This window comes from Cyanistes caeruleus, chromosome 14, assembly GCF_971803275.1.
Source record: "Cyanistes caeruleus chromosome 14, bCyaCae1.hap1.1, whole genome shotgun sequence".
Lineage (NCBI taxonomy): Eukaryota > Metazoa > Chordata > Aves > Passeriformes > Paridae > Cyanistes > Cyanistes caeruleus.
Genome location: NC_141714.1, coordinates 8,584,426 through 8,599,990, shown reverse-complemented (window position 1 = coordinate 8,599,990; position 15,565 = coordinate 8,584,426). Strand labels below are relative to the sequence as shown.

Sequence of the window (15,565 nt, the reverse complement as noted above, 5' to 3'; positions counted from 1 at the left end):
AAAATGAAATACATCATAGTGTTCTCCATCTGAATTTCTGCGGGCCATAAAAATGCCTTAAAAAAAAAAGTCAGCTTCAGTCTTTAAGAACCTAAGGCTCTTATCTGTGATGCAGCATATGGGTAACAAACAGTAAAACACAAATCGGGGAAATGAGAAGTAGTAGTGGAGTTTCATTACTCTGTTTAGAAATGCTTCAAAATCCTTGTGACTGAATAAAAAAAGATCATTTAAAAAAGTTTGATAGCATGTAAGCATCAAAAATAATAAAGAAGGATTTTGATGCAGATGAATGGTGGTATTAAATGAATTAAATTCCTATTATTTTACTCATTGTTATTTAACAGCAAACACTAACAATGAAAGTACACGCTAAAGCTCTTTTTTGGGGATAGTCACATCTACAGGCTGGACAAAGAGTTTAGATAAAACTGGATACAGTTTTGTACATTGCTGGAAGTTACTTTGAGAGCTTAAACATGACACAGAAGGAGGAGATGCAAAGGAAGCTGTCAAACACTGGGCATGAAGTAATACTCACTTTTATAGGAAGTGTGAATGAGACAGAGACATTAAGTGACTCATGCAATTTAGGAGGCTTACATAGTGAGTCAGTGAAAGAATTGAGACTAGAATCCAAGATTCCTGACTCTTAAAAATCTACTTTTTTGTGACAGCCTCTCAGTGGACTCAGCCTACCATGTAGAAATGTAGCTCCCAAAAGATGAATCAAACAGAACTGATAAATTTAATACAACTTAAAAATTAATTCTCCGTTATTTTTTTAGCTTGTTCTATTGTAGTCAATTTTTTTTTAACTAGTTTCTGATATCGAACACAGTTAAATCAAACAATAACTTTCTGGCATCTAAACAATTCTTCAAATTCATCAGTAGACATATGAAAAGCAGGCTAAAGATCTTATTTTATGAACTATTACCCTCTTCTGAGAAACAGTACCTTGGCACTACTTTCAGATGGTAGGGAATAGACTTAAATCCTACCAGCTCTTCATTTACCTCGGTAAATGTAATCCTGAGATTCTGGAATTTTTTCACTGAGCAAATGAGAATTAGCAGAATTACCTTTGAAGTCATATTTAACAAAGAAATGGCCCTTTTCTTTGGTAGCAATAATTCGGCCCTTTGTCAATTAACTCAGCCCAAAAGGCCCAGATATTGTTCTTCAATTAATTCAAAACCTCCTTAAATTAATAAGTGGCCAACTCACTGGATTTTAGGGAACAGCAAAGAAAAGACAACAGCAAGAGACACTTGGTGCCAGGGTTTCAGAAGAAAAAAAAGACAGTATTTATAGTTCCATTGCTAGGTTACTGAGCAGTGAAGTTAGTTCAGACTTTTACTTTTTCATTCAGTAACTTCAAGAGGAAGAAATTAAGGAGCACTTAAGCAGACCACCAGTATTTTCCTAATAAAAATCAGCTCTCATAGCTTGGTTTGGCAGAGACCAGAGAAAACCAACAGCTTCCAAGTCACGACATGCAATTAATTTTTAAGCCAGAAAAGCAGAGCGTGCTCTAATTCAGAAAGTAGAAATTATTATGAATACAATCCTCCTAGCTGTTAGCATAAGCCATCAGACAGCCCAATACAACCATGAGGTCATCCTTCTACCGACTTTTACTTATGACCAGCAGAATCTCGTCAATTTAAATGGAAATTTCAAGGAGTAATTTAAATGCAACATCAAATCTCTTGAATGCAAGCAAAAAGCATTTCTTTATATTGTTCTTTTTTAGGGTCAGACTGGAAGAATTTCCAGGAAACAAAACAACTGTGAATGACGTGTTTTTTCCTGAACCCTCCCTTACATTTGAGAGATAGAAAGGGAAAGAACAACATTTATACTTCCTGCACATTATGATGCCAAGTGGTAGTCACAGGATAAAAACAGAAATACACGCTTGTTGTGTGGCACAGAAGTACATCTCTGAAGTTCTCAGCTGATTTTATCAGCACAGCGCTGCAGGTAACAGCAACAGCATTCCAGGTGGGACAAATAAAATACTGATCTGGCATTTTGGCTCTTGAATCAATTTATTTATTTTTTTACTCCTTGAAAGTGGAGTATGCCAGAAAGTATTTCTTCTCCCTGAAATCAGAGACGTAACTTAATAGGAAGAAAGAAAAACCTGCTACTTTATTTTAGATAGTTATTTTAGTTTGAAAAGAATACCATTCCTTTTAAGACAAATCAGAGCCCATATATAAATTAAGCATTTAGAAAAGCTCATCAGAAAAGGCAATCTACGTTGGCTATGTAAGACAATTAAGTCTCTATTTTAGACAGCCAGCAGCTCCTAAAATAAGCTGTCTATATGTTCTCCTTATTTAATGGCTTCAACTACATTAAGAGTATTTTTATGTGCACACATATATTGTGGAAACCATACCCACAATTAAAAATCAAACCATACTGGTATTGCTGGTAAGGTTCTTGAGCCCTTGTTTTTCCATTAAAAAAACACCAGTTGTTTAAACCAAAAGAAGCCTTTACAGAATGTTTCTAGGAATCCTTAAAATTTCTAGACAAATCCTTATTTAATTTCTTATTCTGGCTACATGGTACAGAGCACACACGAAAGACTGACGTGGTCTTGAGGTGCTGCCTAGGGCCTCTGCAGTCACTGTGAGTACCTGTTAAGACACAGAGCTAATGCGCACCTGCCCAGTGACCATGGGCTGAACCTCCTGGGGGTTTCACTACTGCTGGTTCCTCAGTTAGGTCTGTCAGCCTTGTATACATAGCAGATGAAAACTCAAACTCCTCACTGACTCACCATGACAAATTCTCTTTTAAGAAAAGAAAGCTCATAAGAATGAAGTTCTAAAAGCCAACACTCCTATAAAATCATGACTTTTTAGCAGAAAGAAATAAAAGTATTTTTTCTACTGCTCTGACAATTACCCAGAGAAATAAATCTAGTTCATCATTAAGCCACAATGATGTTACACTGTGTAGACATGATGCCTGAAATTAATTTATCTTTCTTTCTGACATGAAGTATCAAGGAAACAACAAAGGCTTGTATGGATAGGTTTTTAAAGTTTAGGAGAATTCTGTGTACGTGCTGTTACGGACTCCAACTTGAAAAGTATTACCACAGAAGTCACCGCTCTTGCAAGTTGTTCCCATCAAAAAGTTCAGTTAAAACTAAAAAGATCCACGAAGTAATATTGTAGGTTCCTGATGACATTCATAAGAGTCAAGTTTCTATGGCTTTAACTTCCTTACTGTTTCCTAAAACCAGAAATTGTTTTTTATATATACAGTATATATATATAGTGCTTATGTGGTTTTAAAGGACTAACTGACCTTTCAAAAGGCCAAGTTTTTAATTTTTATCACAGTTTTAGTCCTGCAGGGCATGAGGGCATCATTCTGCATTACTATACAATATACCCTATTACACCAGAAAAAAAAATCAAAATCTTCAGTTACACTGGCATTAAGATGCAGCAGAGCTTCAGTAACAGCTCAGATGTACACCCTGACAGAGGTGTGCTAAATCCAAAGTTTTCCCATCACACAGGGGAGTGAGAAGAGAGGGGAGCTTGAAGCACACAATAGCCCAGAGTGAGCAGTTACTATGCATTTGCCCAGATGTAGGTGGAGAGCTGCAACTGCTTGTTTCATCCACTCCATACTGTATGAGCTGAACCGAGGCAGTTTGGGACATCCACCCACCTCACAGCTGCCTGTGCTGGGAATTGCTCCACACAGACCCCAAACATCTAACTACAAGGGAACATCAGGTCCACATCTGTATACAGGTGGCATCTTCACAGGGGGCTGCTTCTTTTCTGCCTTTTCCTGTATCATCCCTCACCTGTCTCTACATTATACATCCTGCTGGGATAAATGACAATGGAATTCAAAAATGCATGACAGCTGGTGTCATAAACATTCGGGAAGCTGAAAGGTGTCAGTTGCCACAGAAATGTCTTGGTTTGCTACATAAAAACTAAACCTACAGCACTTAAAACAATCTCCCAGCATAACACAGTAGGCTTGTCATAGTGATTCCAGATGCTTGTTTAGAAACTGAGCAACAAAACTGACCAGGATTTGGCATGCAGGTTTTTGTTTGGTGAATACATGATAATAGACTAGTCAGAAAACTCTTAACTGAGCTCCAACTGGACTAAATTATAATGTCACTAAAAGGCTTTTCAGCAGATGGCAAAGTTTAGAAAATGAAAAAAAATAAACTGCTCAATTACACTTAGTGTGAGCAACATTAACCACTCAAATCTCTAGGAACATAAAAAGAAAACTCTAGAATTCTTTACCTCTGAAACTTAAAATGAAACTGTTTTTCAGTCAGGACTTCAATTTATCCGTCACTGTGATTTCAAATATATATATATATAATCAGGTTAACTGTAAGGAAAGCAAAAGGCATGGTAGATTATGCAGTAAATCAGTTAAGAAGCACAAATATTGCAGAATCACAAAATAGTTCTGAAAGAGACCCTAAAGACAATTTTATTCCAACCCCCTGCTGTGGGCAGGGACATCATCCACCAGATCGGGTTGCTCAATCATATTTGCTTATGTGAGGTATTGAGTAAATGGTTCATAGAAAAAGATTTAAGAAAATATGCTGAAATATGAAGGTATTAGGAAATATTGTCTGATAAATGAAAGGTAACAGGATCCAGTCTTGAAATTCTTTAACAAACAATAAACTGAGAATAACCCAAGGTCCACACTGCCTTACAGACTGGAATACAACCACTCAAAATACAGAACACAGAATAATACCCTGGCTTGTTTCCCAAGATGTGTTTCATCAATATCACAACTCAACTTGGATTATGTTCAAACCAACTGTTTTTTAGCTAAGCAAAATCTCTTACTCATCCTGTGAGTACATCTGCAGAGATGCAGATCTGAGTGCTGTCAGCATAGAGGATGGTAAATGAGCTCATATCATCTTACTAATTCTCAGCGTTTTTATAAATACAGTAAAAGATAGGCACAAGATGAATCCCCTGTGGTACATCACATGTAATAAGATGTGATGTGACACATGACATGTAATAAGACCTCAGTGAAAGAAATGGTCCCTCCTTACTTCATGAGACTTGGTTTCTAGGCACTTGTTCCCACTATCATGAAACTGTTCTAGAATGCAATCACCAGAACTGCTGCATCAACATAATGTAATTCCTACTTAAGGGAACAAGAAAGACTTAATGATTTTTCTGTTCATTTTGCATGTGTGCAGGTTTTTATTTCATATATGAATCTCATTAAAAGATCAAGCTATGATTCTTCATTACCTCTACAAATCCCCAACTGAAAAAGAGAGTCTGTTTTAGATACGTAAATACATTCTATACATCTGGAAGCTTTGCTTCCTGCATTTCCTTCCCTTTACCTTCCATACACAAGCTGTCTGTAAGCTATCTTCTTACTCTCCATTCAGCAACTCTGCCACTTCTCTCTCGCTCATGAGAGGGGGTCATCCTTTTATTCCTTCCAGATTCCTGTCAAATTCTGTCTACTTGGTGTGGCATGTTCTATACCACCTACAACCTACTCAGCTTACAGAAGTGCCTGGATGGGGCACTCACAAACCACTCTTATCTAAGCTCAAGATGCCCAAGCAACAGAACATTTGCAAGCTCAGCTAAACAGTACATGCAGTTCAGTGTCTGCCAGCTGTTACTCGGTATTAGTTTTTCACTCTAAACCACGATTTGAGTAGCAAATTAAAACAGCTGAAGTGGAATGAAAAGGAAGTTCTGAAATGAAGAAAAGACAAAAGGTCAGGTTAGGCTACATCTGTCCATAGCCTCAGAAACTGTGACACGGTATTCAAGGAATGCATTTAAATCAACAGCATAACATACATTTAAAATGTCTGCTTATGAGTAAGACATTTTAAATCACATCATCTTAGAGAAACTACAGGCCAAACTCTTCTGCCTTTGAAGGTAGTAGAGTTTTGCCATTCACTGCAGTGAAGTCTAAACCAGGAAAGGACTGTTCTGTCCATGTGTCTATTCAGCTTTTAACTACCAGAAACATCTTGCATTGCTACATATGTTTAACTGAGGGACTTGTACCCAGACCAACTGAAGCCCAACTATTCAGTGTTAAATGAGGATACAGTGTGAACACAGAAAAAACTGGTTTAGTCATAATCATACCATTAGAGATACAATTCAACACATCTAGCTAAAGTGGTTAATATTTAAATGGAAATAGATTTCATTACCCTTCTAAAAAGTGATTCATGAAACGTTTCACCTCCTGAATGTCAGGAATGCTTTAGTCATACACTGTCTTGTGAAATCATATGTAACAGCTCTTGGAAATTCACATTTTTTTTTGGCGGGGGGAAGAACATGCATTGTAGACTTCCACAAAACTGAAGAGGGTTTTCTGAGCAACAAACCTGAAAGTCACCCTTTCAGTAATTGAAAAAGCTGAGCACACAAAGAGGGGTAGCTCTGACAAATGAGGCTGCATGCAGCATGGAGACCTCCACACACAAATCAAAGCTGCTGCTCTTTGCAATGAGGGATTAGCAGCCTAGGTCAAAGGAAAAAAAGCCTCTCTGTAGCTAAGTGAGCAAACTGCAGAATGCATCCTCAGCACAGATGAGAAAGGGCCAGCTAACCAGCTTGCAAATTGTGCAGAAGCTTCTGGAACAGAAACAAAACCAGCATCAGTTTCTTGACAGAGTATGTAAAATATTTCTGCTGAAAAGTAGTGATGCCCTGCTGTCAAACCAAGGTTACAATGACCTGTCAAATACTTTAAAATTACATTTCTCCTTTCTCTTCTTTGTGTTCACTTATATAAAAAGCATTTTTTCTTCATGGCCAAATGAACACATTACATGTGAGGCTTTAACAACAATACCTGGAAGTAACTGGCCTACAGATAACACACGCAACTCTTTTAACTCCAGTAAGAACTGAAGCTGTTAAATGCACATAATATGCACATAGAACTTTCTTCCTTCCATGCAGAAACCTCTTTCAACATTTGTACAGTCATATTTTATTTTTGCTTTACATGGATGCTTCAGTTAAATGGGATATAAGCCAATATTTGAAGAAAGTAATTTCTTAATATTTTATTACATACTAAATATATTTTTATTCTACATCACCCATTTTAGCAACATTAAATGAAAGAAATGAAGAGTCTCCCGAAGTAAGAGATACTGTTTGAATGTATCAGTGTGAATGCATTTCTAATCCGGCTTTTATTTATCAATAAAGCACTAAGAATATTACTCATAATTAGGCTGGTATTTAAAGTAGCAAATAAATTGCATGTTTCAAGAAGCTTGACACCTATTTCAGTTTGTGGTATTATAGAAGTCATAAAATTACTTGAACTAGAAGTACCAGAAAGTTGTACTGTTCAAAAAAATCCAGGAGCTTTTCTTCTTTTCCCCCCTATAAAATCAAAACTAAGGGAATTCTAAGAACTGAAAAATACAGTGACAATAAAAAGTCACCTTTCCTTGCTGGTAAAAGTTTGCAATACCTGATTTCATATACAGACTTAAACCACAACTGTTAATAATTGTCATAAAGGGCTCTTTCACTGAAGCTGGGATTGCAGCTTCTGGACAGATGGGGTTTCCAGGAGCTGTGCCCAGGCTCAGAAGAGCACTTCCTAACATCTACACCAGTTCCCCAAGTCCTTGTGGGAGTTATTTATATATTGTACTTCTCCAAACTGAGAGACTGCTTGCCTGACAACTGACCCTTTAATGCAAGTAAGCTGCACTAAGAAACAAAGATTATACCACTGCACTGGAACAGCGAACCTAAATTTACGCATGTGAGCTGACACTTTGTAGCCTACATATTATACTTAAGATGTAGGCACATGTCACCCTGTACAGAGAATATCCTTGCTTGAAGAACTGAGTGTTACCAGTCCTACAGAAATTTGTACTGATAGCCAAAAAAAAAACCACCCTCTTCTCCACCATGGTCAAAAGCTATTCTTCACATTTAAATTACAACTGTAGTTAGAAAATTTTTAATTAAAAGTCTTGAAAACTCAAATAAAAGTAATAATCTTTGAGCTTAGAAATATTTTTTGGTTATATAACAAATATTCCTAAGTAATGGCTTATTTGCATACTTTTGCAGCAGTAAGATGCTTTGTGAACTGCATCAACACAGTTATTTACAGAGCTAAAAAACATAAAGTACATTCAGTTTGTTTCTAAAATAAAGGCTATCCCAAATATACACTCATTTAGAGCATATACAGCACTCCATACATTTTTTTCTAAGGAGTACAATTGAAAATGGCAGAATCTGAAAAGTGCATCTGCAATTCAAAGGAAAGAGACAAACCTGGAGTGCTTCTGTCCATAACATAGTATTTCTAAATTAATGTTAGAAAATAAAAACCTGGTTATTTTCAGGTAAGTATATATGCCCCCCTACAATGAACTGGAGATGAATGGGAGCAAAACTACAGTCATTTGTAAACTATGAAGTTCAAGAAGTCTTTCAAGACTTTCCTGGGTGTTGTTTCTCCCTCCCTACTCTGATGTCACTTGCTCACAAATATACACAAGATCTGAGTTGAAATAGTGCAGTGATTGGGCCCCTAAGACTTTAGGACTCCCTCAGAAGGACGGAGAGTTATAGTGAGCAGGGATAACAAGGGCTTTTGGAGCCCAGTTCCCCACACCCAGTTCGTGCTATTTCTTATTTATAGCCTTAAAAGGAAGCATCAGAAAACAACTAAATGGAGGAGGTGCTGACAGACTGAAAACTTTAATTGAGACTCCTTTCCCACAGTGCCTCCCACACAAACTGGAGAATTTAAGATTTTAACAGTTTATAAGCATGAGACAATTATTTTTCCTGTGACCTTGCCTAATCTCCACCTGGTATTAAACTGGTACTGGTACTCCAACTGGTATTAAAACATCAGATTTCAGTAAAAATCAGTTCCTTGAGCCAAAGCGTACTTCTACTGGACAAGGTACAGCTGCACCTCAATTCCCAGTGTCTCACTTAGGATGTCTCCTGTTTAGTACATATAAGCACTGGCCAGTGGGATGTTCTACTGCCCTCACAAAAAAGTTGTGGAAAACATCCCTTGCTCTATACTAAAAATTAATACCTCCTGCTAAGCTGAGAACAGCCAGAGAGAAAAACTCACCTGGAAGCAGGGAACTTCTATGCCAACTTTTTCCATTGTCCTGTTTCCAAATAGACAAATTCTTTATTTACAATGTAAGTGCTCTGAGACACACTTCACCTATGCCTCTATCTGCTGTGAGCACAGTCCTATCTTGCATTCTGCAGCACTGGCCCACAGCTCAGCACATCTTCGTAGAACTTCAGAAATCAGTAAGTCACCAAGAGTCTCAGAAGAAAGCAAATGCCATTCTGAAAGATTTTTAGGCAATGTTTTGATGATATTTCCCTTAAGACTATAATATAAAGAGATTAAAAAGTTGACTAAAACCCATGGAAGTACCAACAACTACCTGTACTAGTAAAGGAAAAGTAAGTAAGTTTTGGCAATATGGAACTTTGCTAGGAAAGCCAGGGTGGCCAGTTCCCCACTGTCTCCACTGTCCCTCCCCAAACACTTTTGTCAAGTAATATTCAAAGACAAATAAATATCTGACTAGTGACAAACTAGTGTTTAAATTCAGCTAGAACTCTCCTTGAACTTACAGGGCATGCATCATTCTGTTCACATAATAGGAGACTGTGTGGAAAGAACATGAAATACAAGATCATCATGGGAAAGACTGGAGTCACAAATAACATGGCTCCTCCCTGACACCCATCTGGAAAGTCTGAGTAACTGCTGGACACAGTTCAATCAAATTTCAGCAGAATCTGATTTATTCAAAATAGCACGAGTTACATCAACTAATGAAAATTATCTTGATTGAGCATCTCTTTTTTCTCAGCATGCATTTTATAAGAAGTTCATTTTTGAAACTCCCAATTTTTCATGCATGTCTTTTAAATAAGATAATGAAATAAGTATTTCAAACCTGGCCATTTCCTTAGTTACACCAAATTCTACTGCTGAGACCTTAAATTCATGACAGTAAGTTTAAGTCTCAGTAAAACCTCCTCTAAACTTAATGGAGCCATTTTATACAAATATAGCAATTTTGTATTAATTTTTAACTTTAAAATTTATTTTTCCTTGATTTTCAGGTACCTTTCATAAACAGTCAACTCCCAGAGTAAGTTTACTCTACAAAACATTGTAATGCATTCTCCTGTGCCAAAGCATTCATATTCCATAATTCAGTTTTCCCAGCAAAACAGTAAAATGGTTATCAATATCTGATAACCCTGGATCTATTGATGCTTTGGGAGAGCATCATTATGCTCTCCTCCTTTCATAAGGATAATAAGCTAAGGACTGGCCTTCCATTTGTGCCATTTTCCTTTGCTTTCTTTCAAGTAGTGTTGCTAAGGAAACAGAGTCTCATCTACCATTAGGTCCAAGGGTCTAGCAAGGTTTTTCTCAGGAATAATAGAGTAGCAATTACAAAACAAGGGGATTTTGTTTTGTTTTAATTGTTTGTTTTTAAATGAAGAAAAAAATTAAGGCAGAATTATTACATTCTCAACACATACAATATGCAAAAAACATATATTCCCTAGGACATGCTCCTCTCTTCTAAACAACAAGATTTTCTTTCCTAACAAAATAAGGAGAAGCATTTAACCCATCATTAAAACAAAAATTTGGTGGTTTTTTTTCACTTAAAGAGCCAGTATGGTATTTAGCTTTGCCCTTTGAGAGAAGGCAGCATACAGTTCTGTTAAGTAGCAGCTCCCTGAAGTAACAACCTGGCACTGTGTGCATAAAATCATTACAGACCTATTTACTGAACTGATTCAAACAAAGTAACTAAGCCTGACTCAATAAATTCAGATCTATATACTTCATTTGGACTTTCTGTTATTGTCGGTTTATACCACAAACCATTTTACTAATAAACATATCTTTCACTAGAACAGATCTAAGGATTTACCCAAATTAAAGTGTTTATTATTTGTAAAGTCACTATCTACAAGCACAGACAAAGCAACTAGCTTTTATTGGCCTGGATAAAATTTAGAAATATGAATTTGATGACCTTAAAGATGTTTTCCACTGTAAACAATTCTGTGATTCAATGTGAAAGATGAATATCTGAGGAGTCCCAGCTGCCTGCAGTCTTATTGGTTCAACAAGCTTTGACAGCATGTAGGGCATTTTTATTCTTTGAACTTAGTGGATTTTATAGGTTGAACCTCCCCCTAAAAATTTCACCCTTCGTGACTACAACTTGCTGTTAAGTGGGAGGTAAGAGTTACACATTCCAGAGGGTTATTGTCTCTGGTTTGTCACACGCTCTGTGGTGCACAGTGGTTGTCTGTCCACTCAACTGGACACAGAACCATGTTACCACATATGGGCCTAAGCACCTCTTCTCACTTGGAGATCTGCACCCTCTACCTCAATAAGGCACCTCTGAGAACTCAGAGGTGACCAGCAGGCACCTGCTTTTCACAGACACATACAAATGGAAAGGAACCTTCCTGATTTTAAAAAAAATGTTAAACATAGAAGAACAGCATAACCCTGGTGAGTTTAGGCTGTCATGAACCTACACTGCTCTCTGCAGTTTAATTTCAGGTATGATAATGTAAGCTTCATCTCATAATTATCAGGTGTTTTTCACCGATAGCCACCAGAGAGTGTATTGAAAATTTAAAAAAGCCAACTTTCAGCAGTGGTCTACATAAATCAAAGCCAAAAGCAAGACAGGCTGAAAAGTATTATCAGTGGGCAACACAGAAGCAACAATATGCTCTGAAATATTACATTAAATGTTATTTGCACAAATTAATTCAACCTATAACTGCTGTCAATAGTGAAGGTCACAATAACTGTCAAAAACTTGTAATTCCCCCAACTCTGCAGTTCAAAAAATTGCAGTCAGATGAATGAGTATGCTTTTCTCTATATCAGTGGTAATGACTGCCTACACACATAGCAACACTGCTTGGTGGTAAAGGTTTTAGGAAGTTAGCACTGACGTGTGCCACTGATTACAGGGTTAGAGTAGTAAAACTCAAATGAACACTTGAAGGAAGTTGTCCTGTCTGTACAAATACTTGTCACTAGTCTTTAGCAAATAAGGCCAGCATCAATCTTAATGTGATCAGTCATTAAATATTTTTCAATTTTACCCCTTAAACTAGCTTGCCATACTGCTCTTACCATTGGATGATAAATCTTTGGAATGGGATTCCTCCTGTTACTGTTTTTGACAGAGAGAGCAGGGAATATTACAACAACAAGGACTAAGACTCTTGAGATTGCTGACAAGGACAGAGCAGTAATTGATGCCAGCAGTAGCCAAATCCTCATATGGTATGTACACTCAAATTGAGTTATGAGAAAGTTGGGTCACAGGTTTCATTTTCTTCCATCTTGTGCTTCTCATCCCAAGCTTCTCTTAGTTTTCTTTTCTTGATCAACCACATCGACTGAGTGTCCGGTCCTATTTCCCTCAGTGGAGTGAAGTAGAATACACAACAAAGACTGATTGCATCATATAGTCAGTAGAGACAGGTCTATGCTAGTTAAAGGAAGGTAGGTTAAATCCAGTTTTCAGCCATTAGGTTAATACACTTAAGCCTTGGAGTCCTCCAATTGTTCTTTACTACTTTCTTCTGGGACAGCAGACTCTGCCATGTAACATCTCCCTATACCTGCCTGTTGTCTATCTCCCTCCCCAAATACATATTCTAGCCTTGACAGGCTAAACCAACACAGAGTTAAAAATTTATGCACCTACACTTCTGCATCCAATAGGCAAAAAAATATTACTTCAAATTCTATGAAATAGATTAAAAACTAAAACAAATAACTGAAACCATTTTGCTCAGTATCTCAAGTGTATAAAAGTAGGAGCTTAAAACTTCAGTACCAAAACCTAAGTCTTACTGCTGCAGAGAAAACATAAAAAAGTAATTTATGAATGTGTTATGAAATTCTGTGGTAACCTGCTTCCAAGTTCAGAGTAATTTCTTGAAGGAGTTGTAAAACATAAGGTATTTTTATAATCTGAATTGGTTTATTTTTATGCATTCAGGTGGGATAGCCAATTAAACACATTCAGTCTAAAGGACTATTTTGCCCATGGTAAAATTTCTTCATTCTAAAATGCAGTATTCAACACTGTAGAATATTTGGACATGGTTTATCTCCTAGTAAAATGAAATAGAAATCAAGTGTGAATCTCCCTCTCTCCATAAAGTTCTGCAGAAGATTTTATTAGTACACATTTTCCCCTATGTTTCACTGATATAACTGAATTGAATTTAACATGCAGATTTTATAAGGAATGCAGTAATAGCTTTTTTGAATCTGGGTATTCTCATCCCTCCTCAGAACTTAGGCAGATGCATCCAATTAATGATGAATCATTCCACATAAACTTCCTGTTTAGAACATACTAGCAGTATCAGCACGACAACCTGTAGAGCTCAAAATGGTCACAGATCACCATTTTCGGTTACAGATCCAAAAAAGTGTAGGGTGAGGATGTCCCAAGGGAGAAACTGTTCACTCCAGATTTCTAGATGAACTATCATTATGCTGCTTCAAAGGAACTACACCACTGTATGCAGACAGAGATGTATATGCTACACACTGGATATGATACACAGCCAGAGATCACCACCAGAAATACTGAAATTTATTTACTGTGATCCTAAGGACTATTCAGCATATTTGCAATGAAATTATGTGTCAAGGGAATTGTGGATATTTTGATTGCTAAGCACCAGGGCATTTAAAAACAGCTATTCCTTTGTACCATTTAACTGACTGAGAGCTGGGTCACAATTCCACAGAAGGTGCTGAAAAAATTAAGAATGAATTAGACAAACAACCTGGTTCAGTTTATCCATGCTCTATCTTCAAAATAACTGAAGAAAAGTGCCTCCCTGTGTCAAAGGAAAATAAAGTCAGCAGTCATCTGACTGCATCCTCAAAGTTCTGGTCAAGTTCCACCTTCTGCAGTAGAGCCTATTCTCATTCTACCTACTTTGCTGATTAATTTCTGCCTAAACAAGTTTTTCCCTTTCAGGAAAGGGAATCACATTTTCTGTAGCTGCCTATTACCCATATACTGCTGGAGCAAGCTATAATGTCCCAGTTTCTAACTCTTCCTAGGGAAGCCTGTCAAGCTCCAAACTCTCAAAGCCCATGGACATTCCAATGGTGCTTCTTTTATTCCTCAAATGCTCTCTTCAGGAAGCTCCATAGTTGAAAAGACTGACCACAAGAAGGAAACAAGTAACCCTCTCTTTCATTTTTTTATATAATGACTGATAGAAGGGAACACCTTTTTTGTACATTCCGCTATGAACTCTACATTTCAGTGATCATATTTGAAGCTTGTTATTTAAAAAAAAAAAAAAAATAAAGCAATCTGGAAACATTTTAGCATTTTAGGTACCGTAAGTATAAAAAAGATTTACCATAAAAGGTTACAAAATCCAATATGCACTAAATGTGATATCTTATTGTAAAGCAAGTTAAGTGCTTATGAAGATTTTTTTAAAAAATAGGTTGGTATATAGTTCCATTTTCCTCATCTTGAAAATTACTGATCTATCCTCTAAAAAGTCTAGTATAAACTTACACAGCATGTGGCCATCCTGTAAATATTGCACTGAAATTATTTCAGTTCCCTTTAATTTTCATCACTTTTCATGTATTTTGACTTCAGCTTTCAGAGTTAGAACGCAGTGACAGGGATCTTATAACTAGTTTTAAAAGTATTTAAGAGTGCAGCCCTATCTGTTTTGTGAGAATGGAAAAATCTATGAAGAACAAAAACTATTTTCTTGAGCTACCACCTTATTCATAGCCTCAGGGGGAAATTTTCTGTACAAATTCATTGTTCTTGATCAGGCATATATAAAGCATATACCTAAATGAAACACTCTCCAGTACAGGGGGAAAGTTTTTTCATTCAGTCTGGCTCACTAACCATTAACATTTTAAGCCTTTTAACTGTCAACAAAGAAATTGCTTTGAATTTTATTAAAAGGTTCTTCTCACTGACCATTTTGAATGCTGAGGTTTTAAAGGACTCAAGCAGAAAGATTCCAGAGTGCATAATAAAAAAATTGAACATGATAAAGATAACTAGGTCTTTCAGAAATTTGTAAGGGCACCAGGAGATGAACAGTTATCTTCTTCAAGCTCAGCAGAGAAATATGAAATGAGCTTCAGGTTGCAACTAACCAGGGAGACACAAGAAAGAACATCTCCCATTCTAATATTATTTAATGCCAGAATGGACAAGGCATTTTAATAGCAGAGGAAGATCCTGTAATGGACAAAAGCCTCAAATCTAAAGTGATCTGGAAGCACTAATTATTTTAAGTGATGACAATTTTAGAGGTTTATACATGCCAGAAGGCAGCTTCTATTTTAGAGCACAATAAAGTCTATTGTAACTGAGAGGAAGAAAATTCCACTAATTCTTTAGAGAATA

The 15,565-nt window shown here is 36.7% G+C and overlaps 1 protein-coding gene across 2 annotated transcripts in view; it reads right to left on the bottom strand.

Moving 5' to 3' along the window:
* Window positions 1-15,565, bottom strand: part of AMMECR1 (AMMECR nuclear protein 1) — a 96,607-nt gene that overhangs the window by 24,604 nt on the left and 56,438 nt on the right. The window lies entirely within an intron of this gene.